We start from the raw sequence: 20877 nt of genomic DNA, 5'->3' as shown, positions 1-20877 counted from the left end.
TCATTGACATCAATGAATTATCCAGAGTTAATAACCTAGACACTCAAATGTTCTTAAGAACACTTACCTTCTCCAGGGTTGCCCGAGACTGATTTCCCTGTGGGACAGGGGCTATCCTGAACTTGAACAGTCGCAAGTAGTAGTCCCTTGGGGACCATCCCAATTTTCCTGAATTTCCATGGACCTCTTCTCCAATAAGTTTAATTTGTCTTGGTACCTTGTGGCACTGGAAGGAAGGAAGCTGGTATCAGAGTCATGAAAGAAACAAACGCTATTACCCACCTCCAGTTCAAGCCCCATCTCTGCCAGGCTCCTGGTCCCACTGCAGGGCAGTTGCACCTCCACAAGCTGCCCACCTTGCAGAGGACTGGCAGGTTACAACCAGCCAGGCATCAGCCTGAGCCAGTTTTCAATGTCTGATGTAGAGAAAAAAAAGGACACATTGCTTCCACCTTCCCACTTTGAGATGGAGGTAGCCCCATCTCCACTTCTCGCCCCATCCCAAGACCAGACCACGTCTCCAAACTCAGGCAATGACAGACTCCAGAATGTAGATTCAGCACATTGTGCAAAATACCTCAACTTACACATCAGGATAATGGCATTCCTCCTCTCAGGAAAAGAGTCTGATAGCCCAGAACAAGCTATTCACAGAGGTGAAGAGACCTTCCTCTTAGGCCTTTAACAACATTCTCTTGGCCATCAGAAGAGATGAGCAGGAGGGACTGGCTTGTGCCTAGACTTGCAGAGTCTGCTTTTTTCTGGTGTGGTTTGCTTTAAAGCTCACTTACATAACACTTATTTATCACAGCCACACAGGCTAATTCATGTATATGTATTTAGTAGAAAAACATTTGAATTAATGTTCCCAGCTTGTTTACTTTGAAGGACTGAATGCCCCCTCAGGAAGACACGCTGATCTTAAAGGAGGCCGTTCTCTGATGAACACTGGTTCCTGCAATATTTATGGCATCTGAAGCCTTTTCTCTACTCTTGATCTTTTCAAAGAGAGATCCCAAAGGAGGGTGACAAAGCTCAGACAGTGGGGGAGGGAGAAGAAGTACAAGAGGGGTCCCTTTGCTCCGAGTGCAACGTCAAAATGTAAACAGGAAGGTGATCAAGGACTGCAGTCATTTCTAAATTAAGCATTTAAAATGTATAATAATGAAAAGGAGAGGAAAAAACCCATTGAGCCAAATATCTGCAGCTTTTCTCAGTTTTGCTGCTCAATTCTGCTAATTTGGGCCATATCAACTGTGATTTTGAGGCCAGCCAAAAGAACTGATGCCAGTGGAAACATCAGAAAGCAAACCCTTCATGGTCTAGCACTTGCATCTTTCTAATTACTCCACATGGCCATACTTGTTATTAAAAATAAAATATTAAATACTTTTCTGGCTTCTTCAGAACTGAGTTCGCACTCCATATGGGCTGAAAGAATGAGGAGTGCACACTTGCTACCCATGTGATGTTCTCCCTCCTCCTCTACCCTGAAGGGAAATCACTGTTCCTTGGTTGGGTTTCGCTTTAATGGTGTAGTAAAGAACAGAAAAGGCAAAACATGAGCAGAAGGATCTTAGGGCTAGATGCAGTGCTCCAAAGTCTGAGTTGAAATATATCACTGACCCGCTATTTCGTCTGTACTCATTTATTTCCTTTAGCATTCTGCTTCCTCACCATAAACTGAAGTCATTTCTTCTCCCCCGGCTTTAAATCACCAAGTGCAGGACTCAGCCCACGTGGACAAGGAGCAAAAGCCCAGTCAGAGAGCAAACAGTTTTGCTGCTGAGGTGGTCCCCACTATGTGGGAGACCTTCCTCCACCCTTTTAACTCGCTTTTTCACGTGCCATATACAATCATAGGGCTAACCCAGCTCACATGTACGAGAAAGGATGGGTGGGCAAGTTATGCGGCACTGTTACCAGCTGTTCCCTTCACATTCTGTTCTCACATTGGAAATGGGAGTACAAGCAATGAGTACAAACATCTGCTTCTCCCGTTTCTGAAGGACGTGCTATGGCATTCTGCAAAACAGGTAATAAGCAGAGTCATTTGATTCTGTTGAATGGATGAGGTCTGTGAAGCCGTCAGCTTTGAGCTGTGCCCCCTTTCCCTTCCCTCCCTTTTACTGAGAATTCATTTTGTCAGGAAAATCCATGCTAACAGCAGAAACCACAGCTGAACCACGGCTGAGGAAAGAGGAGGCCAGGGGCCAGGATTACAGTGTAAAAGATGCGGTTTTCAATCACAGGGCTTTCCTTCACTGGGCTGAAACAGAATCTGATGGGCGATTTGACCAACATAAACTATTCACAGGTGGTGATGTGAGAGAAAAAGCAAAGATTCAGGAAAAATACAAATAAAAAGGGTTTTAAAAGTGTTAGCTTCAAAACAGGTCTGGAAAGTAGGATTCCACAGAAGTGACCTGCATCAACTCTTCCTTGCAGGAAGAGAGGATGGAGAGGGGATGTCCAAAGAGGACAGTAAGGGGATGACAGGTTTTGAAGATCAAGTTGGTAAAGAAGTTGATGATGGCACATACACTCTTGTCTGTGCCTTTTCCACCCACCATCAGGGAGCTGTATCTGTCTGCTATATTAAGATGAGCTACCAGCAGAAAACTTTTCCTATAGATTTACCCAGTGGAACTAATTGCCTCAAGGTATTTTGGTAGCCAAGAGCAAAAGCTTTTTATGAAGCTGCTACAAAACCCATTAGTCATTTCTCTGGGTGACTGGAACCTGTATGCAGTCATAGCCTGTGTGCAATATATATCCTCAGCAATATATATCCTCACCTCCTGGTGAGTCTTATTGAGAGAATCCCTCTAATTAGGCAACCAGAGCAGTCAGATGTCTCAGGCGTCCTGCACTGACCTGAAGCTCTGCATTTCCACATCGCCCCCACTGAGAGGGGGCTGTAACACATGCATCCAAGTCCTCTACCCAAAAGGTCCCTCTCAGCTGGACAGAAGAGTCTAGATCTCTGTGGCTCCAGATCAAGGGCAAATAGGAGGGACCAGAAGCTGCAGGGACAAAGCCTGGTGCCTGTCAAAGTCAGCCTTGGCATCTCCCTGCATTCATTTTGCTCCACGTCAAGAGGAGGGGGAAGGCTGAGACGTGCTGTCAAGATTTCTACCTGAACAAATTAAAATAACCAATTTCAGGTTAGTTTTTGTTTAGTTATTTGTTGCAGCTTGTCACCAAAGGGCCTCTTTTGGCTGTAAAAAGCGCTTTCCTGGCTTAGTCATGCGGCAGATGGAAGTCAGAGCACTTCTCTCATCAAGATGTTTGTTTTAAAGGGAGACCATAAAAACTGAACCACGGCACAGGCACAACAGGAGAGGTGGGAAAAGCAGTGTTTACCAACCAAGTAGTTCAGCACTGGAGAGATAAATGGACATTTGAGCTCATTTCACTACATAATGTTGTTAGCTATATGAAATTAGACTGTCAAATACGGCTCTATAAAATGCAAAGGGAATGCAAGAGGGCAAGAAGGAGAACAAACACACAAGGGACAAATCACTGTCACTCACAAAGGAGTGCCTGGCAGACTAAGAATTAAGTTCACTCCTCAGGGCAAGCCATCCCCAGCTGTTATAAATACATTTTAATGCCCCTGTCAGCATGCGGGAAGAGCCAGCCAGCCTTCCCCAACGCAGCGTGTCAGGTGTTTTCTGTCATTCAGAGAGCTCGAAAGAGCCACATTTAGACTTGTAGCTTTGTCACTTCTCCCTCTAGCAGTGCTAAGGCAGCTCCTTCACCGGCTGGCACTGGAATCACTGGAGCAGGCAGTGGTTCTGGAGCAAAGGCAGGCACAGGCTGCTGCCTGCCCCAGCTCTCGCAAAGCAGTGATAACTGGGCAGTGTGATTGCTGCCTGCTGCTGCCACGCTCCACCTTGTATCACTAATGCAAACAGGGAGTTTGTCGGACTCCTTCAATCCCCCTCTGGGTTGTATTGCAAAACAGGCATCTAATAGACTGCTTGGCTTTCCCTCGGGAACTGTCCTACCATGCTTGGGTGGTAGGGGACAGCAAACCCCTCCGCTGATGGCCAGCCTGCAGGAAACCTCCCTCAGGCTCACACCAGGAGCCATTCCCAGAGGGAACCAGCTCAAATCTCAATCCTGGAGCAAAAAGCCACAATGTCCCCAGAGCATGGAGTTACCTCCCTCTCCCCATTAGTCCAAGTTCTACTGCCTTCGCTTAGCTGCAGCTCAGCTACAGACACCTTTGGGGTTACTGTGAGCCAGTTGTCTTTCGTTTTGTTTCCTTTTTCGTTTCTGAAGAGCCCTGCAGCACTTTCTTCAGAAACAAATGCCAGGAGGGGCCTTTTCCCCTTGCTGTCACACAGCTCTGCAGTGCTCCTGCTGCCAGCCCAAAAGACCATCTCCAGCAAAATGAGAGCCAGTGTTGGGGGTAAAAAATTGGCTCTGCTTGACATGAGCAGCTCTCGGGTATGGTTCCATCAACCCAAGAGGGTTGAAATCACATCCCACCTTGTAAAGGCTTTTGGGTTTCTTGCAATGTCTGTTGCCTTTCACTTCCCTCTGAAACATGAGTTTGGCTGCAGGAAAGACCATGACCTCTGAGCAGGTCAGAAATATGCAGTGTTTAGTGCATAGGAAACCAACCGCAGGGACAAAATGGGATGTAGCCATGAATAAGCAACACAAATGGAAGACTCTGGAAGAGAAGCTCATTTCAGATAGAGAGCATCTTCAGAAGACAAGGCAGCTGTCTGTCCAAGGAGCTGGGCTTACAGGGCAAGGCAAGTTTCACTCTTCCCTTTGAGCTCAACTTAGTAACTTGTTCTCTTCTTGACATTAGGCCAGTGGATGATCCAGCCCACCCCTGCCTGTCCTCCCAGTTACACCAGTACAACAGCTTGCAAGGTTTTGCTGTAGCCAGAACACTGAAACAACACAAAACCCCCCAAACCAACAAGTCTTCGAAGGTCACTGAAACCCTTATTACTGCAGTTACAACTGGAGAGCAGGGCCCAGCAGTTACTTGGATGACAATAAGCAGGAGGTAGCAAACATCCCTTTTACTGCCAGAGAAAGGCAGCAGTCAGCATGAAGCACAGATTCAAAGCCTCAGTCTATTCCTTGCCAGACAGATGTTGCCAAGGTCCCACTCAAGGATGGTAAAAATGAGCTGGCTGCTCTCGCATTGCTACTTCTATTGCTTTGCTGACATGAATATCTGACCTTGGGTCAAAACTGGTACAAACTGGCATCACCTGCTTGAAGCCAACAAAAGCGACGGACTACTGCACCAGCTACTGACCTGATCCTGGCGATGCCCAGGGCCGAGGGACACAGGCACCCTTCTGAGGCTTTGTTCCTATGATTTGTTCCATTCTCACTTGATTTGTAAATGGCTGTTGCTTGCCTGCAGTGGGTTCAGCAATAGCTCATGTACAGTAACATGCCAAGCTACCGCAAAATGTCTCAGGAAGAGATATTTCACTCAGCTGAGCAGCCCTTCAAGGGATGCGTCTGCTGTCAGGCGCGTGTGCTCATCGCCCACTGATGCATGGGCCTGTCTCAGAGCACACTCTGGTTCAGCGCGTATCCCCCTGCGAGAGGGAGATTTTATCAGCATTACTGTGGCGGCAGTTCTTTAAAAACCAATGTGGGATCTTTCCAGCAGCACATGCATGCAATTTACAACCTTACGGCCAGCAGCACCGCGCCACAGATTACTTAATCCATCATTTCCCAGGAGGGGAAGGCAGTTGCTAAGGCACAGGGAGGTTTCACTTGGGTGAGACCTGGTTATTATCTATAGAAGTAACTGCTTCAGAGAACACACTCTGTGTTCTAAACTTCAGCTGGAAGCAAAATTACATCCCCAAAGCCTGAGGCCCCATCCTGTCCCACTCTTAGCTCTACACGGCCAAAGATTTCAATCAGAAATGCCACACCAGTAATTCCACTTACAAACATTCATGAGACACAGAGATTAAGGTAGATTGAGATGAGCTCTTAGGCAGAAGCTCTTCCCTGTGAGGGTGCTGAGGCACTGGCACAGGGTGCCCAGAGAAGCTGTGGCTGCCCCATCCCTGGCAGTGTTCAAGGCCAGGTTGGACACAGGGGCTTGGAGCAAGCTGCTCTAGTGGAAGGTATCCTTGCCCGTGGCAGCAGTTGGAACTGGATGAGCTTTAAGGTCCTTTCCAACACAAACCAGACTGGGGCTCTATGATTCTATGATAAGTAAGCGAGGCTCAAAGTCAGCCTTATCCTCCCAAACTCAGCACTGGGACCAAACTACCATGCTACAAAAGCAAGACTTTCCTGTCCTCAACCATGTACCATTTTACTGTCATAGAATCACAGAATCGACTAAGTTGGAAAAGACCTTTAAGATCATTGTGTCCAACCATTAACCCAGGGCTGTCAAGTCCACCTCTAAACCATGTCTCTATGTGCCAATTCTACGTCTTTTAAGTATCTGCAGTGATGGTGCCTCAGCTAATTCCCGGGGCAGCCTGTTCCAGTGCTTGACACCCCTTTCAGTAGAGAAATTTATCCTAACATCCAATGTAAAATAGCCACCGCTGCTGATGGCATAACAGCCTAAATCATTTCAAATTGCTTCTCATTTGCTATCATTACTAACCAGCAGAAAATGAAAGGAAGAAAAGTGTTTTCTAGGTATATAATTTCTCTCTGAGAGACCTGACCACAAGACTATATTAGGTCTTTCATGAGAACCCACTGATCTGATCAAAGATGGTTGATAACTAGATTAAAAAGTGTGCGTCTTTTTATTGATTTCACTGAGTCCAGGTCTTCTGTCTAAGCTAAAACAGAGATGGTGCCACTTCCAGATCACCAGCTCATCACTATCTCCATGTGAAGAACACCACATGCAAAACTAACACTGGGTTACTCAAAGTTATTCTTTCTCAGCCTCTGCACCCTGCGTTGATTTTATTATCCAACTTCCAATCCAAAGAACTCCAGTTCTCTCCAGGAGTTTCTATGGGACCCTGCTGACGGAGGGTACCAGGAGCAGAAACATGGCTCTCTGAATGGTCATTAGGGACTGTAGTGGCAGGACAAGGGGTAACGGGTTAAAACTTAAACAGGGGAAGTTTAGATTGGATCTAAGGAAGAAATTCTTTACTGAGAGGGTGGTGAGGCACTGGAATGGGTTGCCCAGCGAGGTTGTGAACGCTCCATCCCTGGCAGTGTTCAAGGCTAGGTTGGACGAAGCCTTGGGTGCCATGGTTTAGTGTGAGGTGTCCCTGCCCATGGCAGGGGGGTTGGAACTGGATGATCTTAAGGTCCTTTCCAACCCTGACTATTCTATGATTCTATGATCAGTACAGAACGTTGTGCATGTTCTTGTTCAGCACTGCAAAAAGCCTGCCCTTGCTGAGTGCTGACTGCCCAGGGTTCCCTCAGACTCCTTCATCACATGCAAAGTGACACCATCTTTGCAACATCCAGCGCTCTGATTTTCTAATGTACGGCTTATCTCTTTCATACACAGCTGAAGAAAACTATCACTCACCTCTCCCAGGGCTTGGAACCATGACGTGGAAGCTTGTGCTAATGTAGTCCCAGTCCCCAGCACTACAGAACTCCCAAACCAAAGAATCTGTGTGAATTCTGCAGAGCAAGATGAGGGGGGGAATTAGAAATGCTTTATTGCTGATGCATTCAGCTGATTGTGTGGGAGAGAGGTAGAGTCAATCAGGTTACGTGTCCTTAGCAACAGGTCATCAACAGTGGTTCCACTTCCCCCCAGAATCTCAATAGTATCAGATTCTCCTTCACTGAAGTGATCTGCTACCAGCAAAATCACGCTCATTTCCATCAGATCCTCCCACCAAGGGGGAGAAGGTGATTTGCCTCTTGGACGCAGGATCACTTGCTCTGCCGCATTTTCTGCCTTAAAAACGTTCACCAGGAGCTCCAGGTTTCAGTGTGGAAATTCATGTTGGAGGAAAGGGAGGGAAATCATGACTAGCCTGACTCTGTCCTTATCTTTCAGCTTATCAATGCAGAGCTTGATGGCCGTGTTCTAGGGTACATATGCTTTTCTGGTATAAGACAGCTCCATCTCCTGGAATATAGCTCAGTCCTTGGGCCATTAACAGAGCCCTTGAAAGGGCTCATTCTCTTTATTCTATTTTTTAACCCGTATTGAAGAATCCCCTGTGAAAGTGTTCGGTGACTGTGTGAGAAGGAAGGCAGGGGGAAGGAGAACATTTGCTTTGCTTGTGTTTAGGCTGCAGCCCTTTGGAAAAAGATAACACAACACTGCCAACAGCCAGCCTGCAGGCTTGGGGCTTCCAAATGCACCCACTGCTTCATTTCTTGTCCCTGGATTTCTTGAGGACACTGTTATGCAGCCAAATCATCCCCCGAGCAAGACAGCGTTCTCAGTGAGCAGCGTTCTCTGCCCCCATCGAAGTGCTCCCTTTGGTCTCAGACTGGGGCTCCTGGTGGGCTTTCCCATACAAAATCAGAAAAAAGGAAGCTGGGCTTCCAAACTGGAAACTTTGGGGTTTTATCACTTATGTTGCAACACTGAAAGACACTTGGCTCCTGAATCCGGGGGCTAATGCACAAGTCACACAATAAAAACACAGAGTTTGGTAAGAACAGTTGACTGAAATCGCAATAGTAACGGATAATTCCAAGGTGTGGGGCATATAACTGTGAAAAGCAACATGACAAGAGTCCATACCCCAAATTAATTACAAACTCCTAAAGCAGAATATGGTCCAAAAATACTTGCTGCAAGTTCTTGTAATGAAATCATGGCAAGATAAAACCGCAGCTATTTTTATTAGGAAATATTATTGAGTATGATTCTTGTGAGGGCAGTGTCCAGCAGCTGCAGCCCAGGGCAGGACTCAGTTAAAGGAATACACATCACACCTCAGGGCTTATAAATTCCCAGTCCAATCAGTACCTTTGAAGACACAGCCTGAATGGTGCTGCCAAGGAGAGCCTGTTGTTCAGTCCTGCAGAGGACCTGCTGACCAGGGCTGTCTACTCTCTGTCATGGAAATGTGATATTTTACATCACCTCTGAAGCTGAGCTCGTGGCTCCTGAAGCATCGACTGGTGCTGCCTTTCGGCATTAACTCAGCTGGGCTGCAGTGTGTCAGGCCAGGGTGGCTGTTAATGGACGAGCAAAGGCAGAAACGCTGCAGGACATTAAAAGGCAAATCATAAAGAAAATAAAGATGACTTTATGGCTTTACAGTAAAAACGGGCATAGAAAAGAGGTTCAGAAGAGATTGCTGCTTCTTTCTGAACCACGTGTGGAGATCAGCTGGAATTTATCAGACAGCTTTTGGATCAGAGACGCAGTAAATGCTGATGCAGGCCTCTGATCTGTTTTTCAAAATGGAAAATATAAACTTACCTACAGTTTATCTTTTCCCTTGGGTTGTGCTTTTTTTGGTTTGGGGTTTTTTTCTCTTTGCTTTGAGCAATTAAATGATGCTATAGATAGTGCCTGCTTGATACAGGCACCCCACGACTGAGCTGTGCAAAAATAAGCCATTGAGTTATATGCTGCAGAGTGCTCGTCAGCTCGTGGCAACACACATCAGTGACATACTTGGGTATGTCACTTAACTGCCCTTAAACAGTCTTAACTATCTGGGGAAGGAGGTAAGAGGAAGGTGTGCAAATATGCAAGAAAACAAATACATCACTTTCCCCATCAAGTAACTTCCCATATCTCTAACAGCTAATGATCTGCTTGCTGCTTTCTTATGCTGAAGTTACACCTTTTGCGGGATAGAAATTAACCTCTACCCACTTACTAAGCAATGCTTTGCAAATGTGAGCTCCTCTTTCTCATTTCAGAGCCAAAGCAAACAGAAAATGGAAGCTCCAAGCTCGTATTTTTCCACAAATTCTTATCACTGTCACTGCTCTGCTCTTGGTAGCAAAGCACCAACTGATCCCTGACCTATGCATGGCTGCTTCTGGTGCATGTCAGTGCCTGTATGTCTGTGCAGCCCAGCAAGTGCAAGGTGAGGAAAGGAAGGAGCACATCCAGCTGCAGAGCAAGGTGAAGAGCTATCTGGAAGGAAACATTCATTTTGGCCAAGAAGACTGTTTCAGCTAATAAGAGATTCCATAATGACTTTTCATGTTCACACAGGAAGAGTCACCCTCTAATTTCAAGGGCCTGTCCAAGATGCTTCTTTGCAGTAAAGCGTGCGGTACTCACTCCAGGTAAGGAGCATCCCCTTGCCAGGACTCAGACTGGGATTGCAGAGAACTGAGGTTTTCTGAGGCACCCAGACCTCACTCATGAAGTGTGGCACACTGGGACAGACCATGGGTATGTATTAGTTAACCCTAGTCTTCTCATAAAGCTCACTGCTCCAGGGAAAGGTGACCCTTCCCCACACATTGGCCCTAGGATCTGTGCATAGCCACATTGGTTAGGGATGGCAGAAGAGGGGAGGGAATAAAGCCATTCTGAGTCCGCCTCCAATCATCTGAATGTCCTGAAGTGTGAGGTTTAATTACCCGTGTCATTAGCTTAGCTTGCTTCAAAAGTGGTGCTTGACAGACACAATAAAAGACTATCATACAAACTCATTATCTCCTGGCTAGATGGAAAAAGAAGAGGTTTGATTTGAAGTTAATCAACAAACCAGAAAGCAAACCACAATGCAACCATGACCTAGAAGCAAGCAGGTAAAACCTGCGTTGGAAAAGGTGGCTTTGGAAGAAATGCTTAAACTAGTATGTTTAAACTCATCTGTTTGGAACAAATGCTTAAATTAATAGTGAATTTCCTTTACCCAGCTCTTATATAAGGGAAATTGCAAGAGTTGCTCGAAACAGGGATCCATGAGTATTTGTAACAGAGATAAATATGTCTCTAAGAAGAAACCAGGTGTGCTCATGCTGGGCAGTGTGTTTTGTGGTACCTTTAAATATGAAGAGAGCAGCTCCCTTATTCTCCTGACTTGCACAGTCCATCAATGCCTGCACAGCCCCAGGGCCCTGTGGGCTTCTACCACAGCTCATTTCCCCTGGCACCAGTTTGTGCTTCAAATGCACCACCAAGAATGAAAAATGAAAGAATAAATGAGATTTGCCAGGGCTCCTCATGCCAGACAAAGGGAATAGGAAAGAAGAAGGAAGGGAAATCAGTACTAACCTTCTCCATTGCCAGGGTGCTTGCTGGGGGAGAAAGGAGCCAAGATGTCTCTTTTTCTTTCCTCGTGAAGGAGGGAGTTAAGGTGCAGACTGAGACCTGGTACTGGTGCCAATTGCCACGTGGACAGGGGCTCCCTGCTACTGCCTGGGTTGGATTCACTTCTGCACTGCCTTGCCAATGCCCCTGATGTTTCCTTCCTGCAGAGACAGAGCCAGATCACCTGAGATGGAGTCACATCAAGTTACTGGGTGATTTCTGTGGCTTGCACAGTGTGAAACAGTCCCCCAGGTCTCACACTTGGGAGCCCGAAGGCAGCATGGACTTGGCAGCGCTGATAACGAGCCCTGGGGAGTGGGAAGGACATGGAACACAAAGAGAAGAGGGACAGATTCTCAGCAAGGCAAACCCACCTTGTTCCACCTTTCCCAAGGCTGTTTGTGTCGGCTGACCACCCGTCTTGACCACCTACCACAGAACCACTTACGAATGCCTCAAAGCATCCCTTTTGCTTTCTAAAGCCGCTTCATCCCACTCCATAAAGGCACGTATCCATTTCCATTCCTTTTCCCCTTCTAACCTCACCTCCTGAACTGTTTTTTAAAAGCATCCCACAGTCCCAGCCCCTCTCCCCCTTCTCCAAAGAACAATTAAATCCCATTGCCCTTCAGCTGGCTCACTCAGGCACAATGGTCACTGACAGCCTGTGAAACTGCAATGCCATCAAACCTTCTGCTTCCCTTCTGCTTGGATTGGTGATGCAGTTTCACCCAACTTGTTTTGCAGCTAGGTTTTGGGTACATCTTGAATTCCCTTTGACTCCCCTGCCCTGCAGGGGTTTCCAGCAGGCCCTGCAGTCATGTCATCCCTATTAGCCTCTAAAACACTGTTTCCATCTGCCAGTCACACAAAGGTATCCCAAGACTTTAGCAGCACATCACCATCTCTCAATCTTCCTGGCGAGAGTGAAGATTGCCTTGCAATAAAGACAGAACCCACCAGCACAATGCATGTGACAGAAAATAATGAAAACTGGATCTTGATCAGCCAGGAAATAATCCAAAGGAAAAGGAGAGCCAAGGGTTTGGAGAAGGGTCCCCGTCAGGCAAACCTCAGCTCCTCTATTCATGCTGTGGGCTCAAAGGTGGCTTTGCTCTGAGCCACAAGCAAAAGGAAGGCAAAAAAATACCTCACTTTAGGAGTATCTCAGAGGAAAGCAAAAAAGCCATCTGGAGCATCAAGTCTGTCCCACCTTGTTTCGAGCAACTCCAGACATGATACATGACGCTCTCTTAGAGCGTCAGGCCACAGGCACGCTGGAGGGTCATACCTAGAAGAGACTTCGTCCTTCCAAGGACAGCCTTTCTAATAGGAAGTTGAAGTATATTCCCTCTGCACTGCTCTTTGGTCCCTAAAAAGGGCTTAGTAAATATAAATAGCACAGTAAAGACAGACATCACTTCTCTAAAACCTGCAGCCCTTCAGATGTACCAAATCATGTCTCAGCCAGCAGTGACACCTGAAAATCACAACTGACTTCTGAAAGCATTGGCTTCTATTTTTGGAAGGCAATTCCTTCTCTTGAAGAGCTTGCTTAAAAAAGGTATCAGGTTTTCTTCCATTCTGTTGATACTTGTGACAGAACGATGGCAAGGTCTGCCTTTGCCTCGTTTGAGTGTGCTAATCCCCTTGAAGACGACGCGTTGCCATCCCTATGAACCCAGGCACTTCATGAGATGACTGAAAACTGTAATCGGGCATTAGGTGAAACACCCAACCTCTGGCTATTTGGGATTATTAACTCCGAGGGACAAGTTGAACCATTTCTCTATCACATTTAGTCACAAATCCATACAAGCTTTTTATCCTTACTTCAAAAATACATAAGCCATGTGCTTCACAGAACTACACTTACTGTCACAGCTGGGACCAGAGGTCTGTGTGGCTGAAGCTGTAGATACCAAGAGGGTGGATGGACTTGTGAATGCAGATATGGGCAACTTACTTGGCAGATCTGTGCTTCCTGGACTTTTCCTTCCTGGAATTCCTCCTTTGCAGTCAGTTCACATGGTGGTTGTGAGTTCGCAGACAAATGCCTGCTACTGAATGAGTGCAACATCCCCCTATTTTCCATGCTGATGTTCTTCATACTGATGTTTTCTGTGGTGGGAGCAACTGTGTCTACAGGGGAAGAGCCACTTTCTCCATGATCCCAAAGTGTCCTCGTTTCATGTAGGCAGAAAGAACTTAGTGCCTGTGAGTAGAAGAGCGGTTGGTACTGGTGGAAGCAGATGGGAACTGAATCTAACAAAAGGCCAACAGTCCAGGTTGGTCACAGGTAGGATGTGTACTACAGCTCCTGCACCTTCCACACAGTTTTCCTTCCACAGGAGCAAGAACCACCACCAGGTATATAAGCACCTTTCAAGACATAAATAAGAACCTAAAGGAACCAGACCAATTTCCCCATTAAATGCATATTGCCACCATGAGGGTGAAATGAAGGCCTGGGTCTGAATGTGTTGTCAATAGGAGTCCATTTCCAGAGGCATCAATCATTACAATTGCAATAAATCATTGACAAGGTGCTGTAAATTCCAAACAGGGTTGGACAAACATAGTATTTTCATCATCACTCATTTCTCTTACAGCCAGTGCAAGGCTGGGAAGAGGTGCCTATCTTAAACAGGATTGATTGCAGGCATTGCACTCTAACAAGAGGTAGACTTTATAAAATGAAGGGTAAATCAAGGTTAAACCTCATGCAGGCAGTGCCAGGGCTGCAGTGTTAACTGGCAGCAACACCTGAAGGTGCTAATTTACAGCTGGCTTGGGGATGCCTGGAGGGGAGGTTCAGAAACACTTTCTCTGCCATGGAGACTTGTGTGTACAGAAGAGGTTCTGACACCTTTTGAGATGACCAGGAAACACTCTATAGCATCGTCTGCCTGATATTGATCTGCCTGATGATCACCGTGCTGACCTGCGGCTATAAGCTTCTACCCCGTATAATGTGAGCCACACAGTGCAAAGCTCAGCTAACATGAGGTCAGATTCTGCTCTTCCTATTCGAGTGCTCCCCAGCCGAAGTCTGATCCAACTGGTGGGACTCACTGCCATGAGCAATCTTTGCAGACTCTGGGAGCTTCTACAGCTTGGCCATTATCCTGCAAATCCCTTACTTACAAATAAATAAATAAAGCAGTCCATAGATGGTGCTGACACAAGAGAGCAGCAAAATCAGCACGCCTGTTAAATCACTTGCTGTTTGGGATGCATTTTCTCTGCCAGGCTGTCAGCTTTGAGCCCTGTGCTTCGCTTCCCCCTATTTTCCTGGACCAAAAACCCGCTACTGTTTTCTCTGAGAGTCTAAGTGCTGCTGACTCCTTTGTCTGAGCCAGCCACTATTAGCAATGTGGGGCTAAGTTCTGCCAGGGTTTTATTCACTGCAAGGCCCACAGAGGGATTTAAAGCTTTGCAGCAAGCCACAAAGGCCTCACTGATCATTCAGCCAAACCCAGGGCTCTCTGCCACCTACATCAGCCCGGAGTGACTCAAGCAAGATGAAGGGTGACGTGACACCGTGGTGGATCCAGCCTAATGTCAGCAAGATTGGAGCCTGACCTCCAGGTTTGAGAGGCCATCTGGTCCAAGAAAGAGCCAGGGGGCATTGCTGGCAATGGAACAAAGCAGAATCAGGCTGTTTGGAAGCAATGAAAGCTGTGATCCAATGACACAGGACTTGGCATTGACACTTACTGAGCCAGCAGTGATTTCTCCCATACAGACTTACCTTGAAAACATCCCCAGTGTGCTGGCAGCGATTTGGAGAGCCATGCTGATGTATTCCGGACCACTGAATATATCAGTCCAGAATAAGGCATGGAGCACGTTTCTGTGCAATTTTAAGAACTGCAGTATCAGCCCAATCTCCAGAGGATATTAAAAACATAAAAGAATTTATAAATATTTCACATTAAGTCTCACTGCTCACAGTTTGCAAGCTTCCTCCTGTAGTTTAACGCAGTCAATGGATGATTCATTTTGCACAGTTTTGGGGCACATTTATCTACGTGTGTAATTTCCCAATTGCCCACGTGTTGTGGGCAGTAACGGTTTTCTTTGGAGTCCATGCATGGCATGTAGCACAGTGCACTCCTGGCCCACAGCCTACCCATTCAGCTCAGTCCTTGAGCTTATTGCAGGTAATGAACTGCCAGGAAAGAAACATGAGGAAGGGCAGTGGAAGGGCAGGCTCTCCTGCCAAACAAAGGCTACTGAAGACATCAAGAACTCATTCCCTTTCTCTCACTGCCTAATGGGAAACCTCTGCCATGTATTACTTCCAGCCAGGCTGTCAGTCCATGTTGTACACGTGGTCCCCTGGCAAAACAGGGAGCCTTGGGCCATATACCCAGTCTGAGCCAGGGAGCTCCACCTTGTCAATGTGCTTCCAGCTAAAAAGAGCAAGCTGTGATCTCCTAGCACGGACAACACACATTGCCTGCAAGGAGTCTGGAGTTTTCCCCACAAAGGGCAACAAATAATGTTATTCCCACCAGAAGAAGACAGAAGGATAATTAACTTTCTGTCTGTCTGATTCACATGAAGGCACTTGAAAGACATTTTGGGTTCTCCCCCCTCCTTTCTTTCTGTTCTGCTTGATCTGAGAGCATGCCTTTGCATTCTGCCAGTAGCTTTCCTTACTGGGATATTTCTAAGCTGTGATAGTTATTTGTGAAGGGGGAAAAAATGTACGATTTGTCTTGCTTCCCTAAAACCAAAACACATCCTAAACACATCAGTATTCCTCTGAGAGACACTTCGCTTTCTGAAGGTCCATGTATGTACATGGCTATTCTTAGAATACAGCTATATCATCTTTCATAAGCAGATCAAGGTCACCGTGCCTATCCCAAACCAGCCAAATGTCATTTACCTGTGCAAGAGCAACACTAAACCTGTATTATCATACCCATCACTGCCCGAGGGAAGGCACTATCCTCGCTCTGACTTTTCTGTTTCTCCTCCTTCCATTTTTCTATCTGAGTCTACAAGTTACAGAATTAAACAGCTGCATCTCCTTTGATATATGGCTAAATATTGATGTCTTCTGGGTGACCCGAGATCACTTGGGTTGAAACAGCAGCAGCCTTGGGAGTGTTTCATGTCTCTTTTGAAGGAGGCAAATCTGCAGGCTAGTACTGCTGCCTAACTAACAACCTTCGCTAAGACTCTTCACTTCAAATGCATTCATAGTAGCAATGGTTTTTAGGAAACACTATGAAAATACAGCCCCTGTGCTGAGCCTTCTGGCAGATGCCTGAACATGCACACATGTGGAAAGCTTGGTGAAAGCTCTTTACAACCTGTCTCTGGTTTCCAAAACTGTTCAGTCAGTCTCCTACCCACAAGAGGTCATCTTGCCAAAGACCTGCTCTTCACTGGCCTCACCTAGCACAAGATGGGGAGATGGAGAGAGGGAACACTGACATCCTGGCTTGGAGATGTGCATTTCTTTCAGCATCTTGTGGTGGTGTTCTGCTTTTCCTCCCCACGTCACAGAGCTCAGGGAAGCCTGCAGGAAAGCAGCAACAAGGACATTCTTGCCCCTTTCTCTACACGGCTCAGGACAGATGCACACAATCACCCAAATTACTCACAGAGAAACCTTGAGAAAGGCAGGTAGACATTACCCAGCACACACATTAGCTTTGGGGGTCAATACTTGCAGAAGGCAGCTGCACCACACTCAGTACCACTCCTCACTCCAGAGCTATGTTTTGGAAACCCAGCATTACCAAATACCACAGAATTTAGCAGGATTTTGGCTATGTCTGCCTACACAAATTGCTACTGTCCACCAACTGCTGGCAAAGGTATTGGCTGTTCCTTGTGATAGCCTCTCACTTGTCATTCAATGCTCATCTGCCCTGGATCCCCAGGTTGCATGCATCTGTAGCAGCTTAAATGGGCCCCACTCATCTTAGAAGTGAACACTGCGTACCTATGGCAAAAGGGAGCCCATGGCCCATGCTGCTGCAGACAAGACTATAAGGTAAGATTTTGGGTACATTTCCCACTTGCAATCCTACCTGAACACAAACCTTCTAATTTTCCACAACCCCCTTGCAATCACATCCCTTCAAGCTTGTGAAAGAGCCTGGAAGTACAAAAAAGTTCTTCTGTCCAACTCATTCAGTGGAACCCCCCCAGCAGAAAGAAGTAAACCAAAGCTCTTGCCCAGGGATTGGGAATTTTCCAATTCGGGCTTTTGTGGCTCCCACCCATCTGCACTAGTACAATAGAGGGGCCATGGCTGGCTCCGTGGCAAACTCAAATGCAACTGGCAGAAATGGGAAAAGAGATATAATTGTGTTTCTCCGGGAAAAGTGGTCATTAGGAGGGTATTATCTGGATAGTGGTTATATAAACTGTGGCTGAATGGGCTCTATTTACAATAAGAAAAATTGCCAGAAAGTGATCAGAACATATGCGATGTGATGAAAAGGCTGCACTTGAGCAACATGAAAAGCCAATAATCTGTGAGGAAGTAGCTGTTTGATAGCGAGGAATTTTAAGCAGGAATAGTGCTGGGGAAGGGATTTCAAATCTAATCAGACCATAACAGCGTCAAAATTTCTCAGTAGTCCCGAAGCTTGTCTGCAATGTGAAGCACCAGAGAGAGAGAAGGCTGCTCCAGCCTATGGCTGGGTCCAGACCCGGTATCTACCTGCTGCAAATCCAGTCTTTACAATAGCACATCCCCTGCCCTTTGGTATGTAACCTTTACACAGAGGCAAACTCCTGTCCTCAGACATTTAGGAGGTCATCCAGATCTGAAAGAAGGAATCTGTCCCATGACCCTACAGTTTGTCCCATTAAGCCGATGTCAATCGTGACACCTCTGTAACAACTTGTAACAGCTCCAAGACTCGGTCTCTGTAAGTAGAGACTGGGATAGTAAAAACTCAGTCTATCAGAGGAGCTTAATTTAATTGGACGTGTTTGAGACCTTTACAGGGAGCATTCTGTAGGGATCTTAAGTAGCTCAGTGGAGCCAGGCACATCCTTGGTTTCTGCTACTAATCCCTCATGAACTATAAACCACCAAGCCACTACAGACATGAGTTCCTCATACAAGAGCACAACCTTATCTAGCCAAAGAATAAGCCCCCAGTGGGTTTTTGCCATAATTTGGTATTAATATAAGAACATAACATGGCTGCACCTCCAGCTATTTTCAGCTCATCACCTTCCAGCACTGCACGTGGTTGCTGTGTGTTTATAATGAAGTGGAATTCTTCTTCAGGAACATGTTCCAAGTTCCCTTGAATATGTATAAACCTGTGGTGACTAATTCCCACTCATCCTCTCTTCCCCATGCAGGTTTTTATGGCTTCCACCACAGAAAATCAGAGCTTTCTTACTCCTCTTATGAAAAATTAACTCTTGATCAGCCTTTTCCTGAGCTTCCTCCGTTCTGCTGTGTTCTTTATGAGACACAAAGACCAGAGCTGCCTACAGGATTTGAGGTATGGGTGAGCCATGGATTTATACAGCCACGCTGAGAGATGTCTCCTAATGCTCTCACACTCCTGCCAGTATTTGGGGGGGGGGCTTGCAAAGCATTGGGCTGAAATTTGCAGTAGACTTTCCACTGCAGCCCTAATGGAATTTGGAATTCCATAACGAAATTCCCTCGTTGGGAATGGCCAACATTTTACATAGGGTATTTAATTTGTTTTCTCTAATGGCCTTGTTACGTTGTGTTTTAGCTCACACTTCACTGCTCGGTCATGAAGATTCATGACATGAAGATATTCAGAGGCTTCATCCCCTACCCTGAGTAACTCTGTAGCATCAGAACAGAGGCAGGCCCTTCCCAAGTCATATTTCAGATAAGCAAGATGGGGAAGTTTCTTGCTCTGCACAAGATGTGCAATTTTTAGACTATGAAAATTAGGCAGGATGAATGCCACTGTGAAGCTCTACCCAAGCTCCTGAAGGAAGGCATAAGAAAGCCCCTGTGAACTCAAGCCCTTCTATACAACCAGACAGAAAAGTGGGTCTGCAATTCCTGGATTTCTAACAGGATTACTGTTAGAATTAGTATTGGAGTAGGACTTAAAAACCACAAGTTTTAGTCCTTTATCTCTCTGGAGATACAAGATTTCCCTTCTCCTCCCTTGTTGTCAACAGTGCTGGGAACCACAAGACACAATACAGCACACTCTGCAGACAGCTGTTTTCTTGACACCAGCTCCGTGACTATGGACCTTCCACTTTTGCATTGAGTGCATACACCTTCGGAGGGGTTAGACTCAATCTTTTCCTACTCTTAAATTACAATCCTAAATTTAAGGTCTGACAAACCTCTCCTCTGCCATATGTCCCCTTCCCATATCATTACGGCCACCTGCAATTTTACATATAGCATATGGAGGGAGATGGAGTTGTATTTGTGCAAGTCTCATTCATTCGGTATGATTAGTCCTAGAGCTTCCAGTGCGGATGTTAACACATATGGCCACTATCCTCATCATGCTCATCAAACAAACAAGACCATCATGTTCCTAACTTCAAGCTTTAGAGTACTTACAGACTGACAGACCTAACCCTAATTTCCTTGCTTGTTATTTTCCTCCTCTGTTCAGCCACACAAATGAACACTGCACTCCCTGAACTGAAGAGAGAAGCAGGAAGACTGTTCATTAGGAAATAAGCACTCAGCTGATTTGCACAAAATGCAGACAGGCAATTTTGCTGGATTTCTCTTTTTTTATGCTCTGTTCTCTCAAAAAAAACCCTTCTCCAGCTGCCATATAACTACATAAGGTTGTACTTACTCATTATTTAAAAGATAGGCTATCAATGATTCAATAAAGTGTCTCCTTTACTCTCAGAGTTAATGGTGAGCAGTATCCAGTTGTGCAGTAGGCTGGAGACTGGTTTTGGTGAGGTGACAGTGAGATGGTCCAGCTTGTATTGTTCAAAGATCTGATGCTAAACCACTGGGCACAAAAGAAACCATTTCTATAAAGCTGTTTGAAATTGTCTTTAATCTATCACTTTTCAAGATAGTCCCTCTCCTTACAAACACTTTTACGCTACTCATACCAAGAGATTTGTAGGAGGGCTTTTCTGCTACGTTTGTAAAACCCAAACCATTTTCAAGACCGCTTTTGGAAGTATAATGAGAACAGAAGTTTCTTTTCAAAATAACAGAGTAGTCACATACCATTTCTAAAACGTTGCCAAAACGAGACAAAAAAGCCCTCATAACAGAGAGCGTATCCATCAGCCATCTGAATGCTGCAGAAGTGTTCTGGTAAAAGTCTGCTGAGCACAATGACGCTCTGTGCAACTTCCCCACCAGCTCTCAGCCAGCAATTGGATGCTGTTTATCCTGCCTTAGCACAGAGATGTCTGGGAGCATGGACCACATCTGTAGCTGGATGACTTCCTCATTGATGCTACTTGTTTCAGGGCAAAATACAGAGAACATCTACTTTGCCATTCATAAAGGCATTACATTCCCATGACGGCTGGTAGCCATTCTTATGTCCTAAAATAATGGGATATATGTATTCTTGCTACTTTTGTCAGATGCAAACAATGAAAAGAGTCAGCTCAAGGAAAGAAGTCACAAATCTATTTGATCCTTTCATATCTGAGGAAATAATCCTCTGGGATCTCCACAACCCAAAAGAAAT

Source organism: Psittacula echo (genome assembly GCF_963264785.1).
Source record: "Psittacula echo genome assembly, chromosome: 20".
Lineage (NCBI taxonomy): Eukaryota > Metazoa > Chordata > Aves > Psittaciformes > Psittacidae > Psittacula > Psittacula echo.
The sequence above is the reverse complement of the archived record's forward strand: the minus strand, read 5'-3'. Positions refer to the sequence as shown.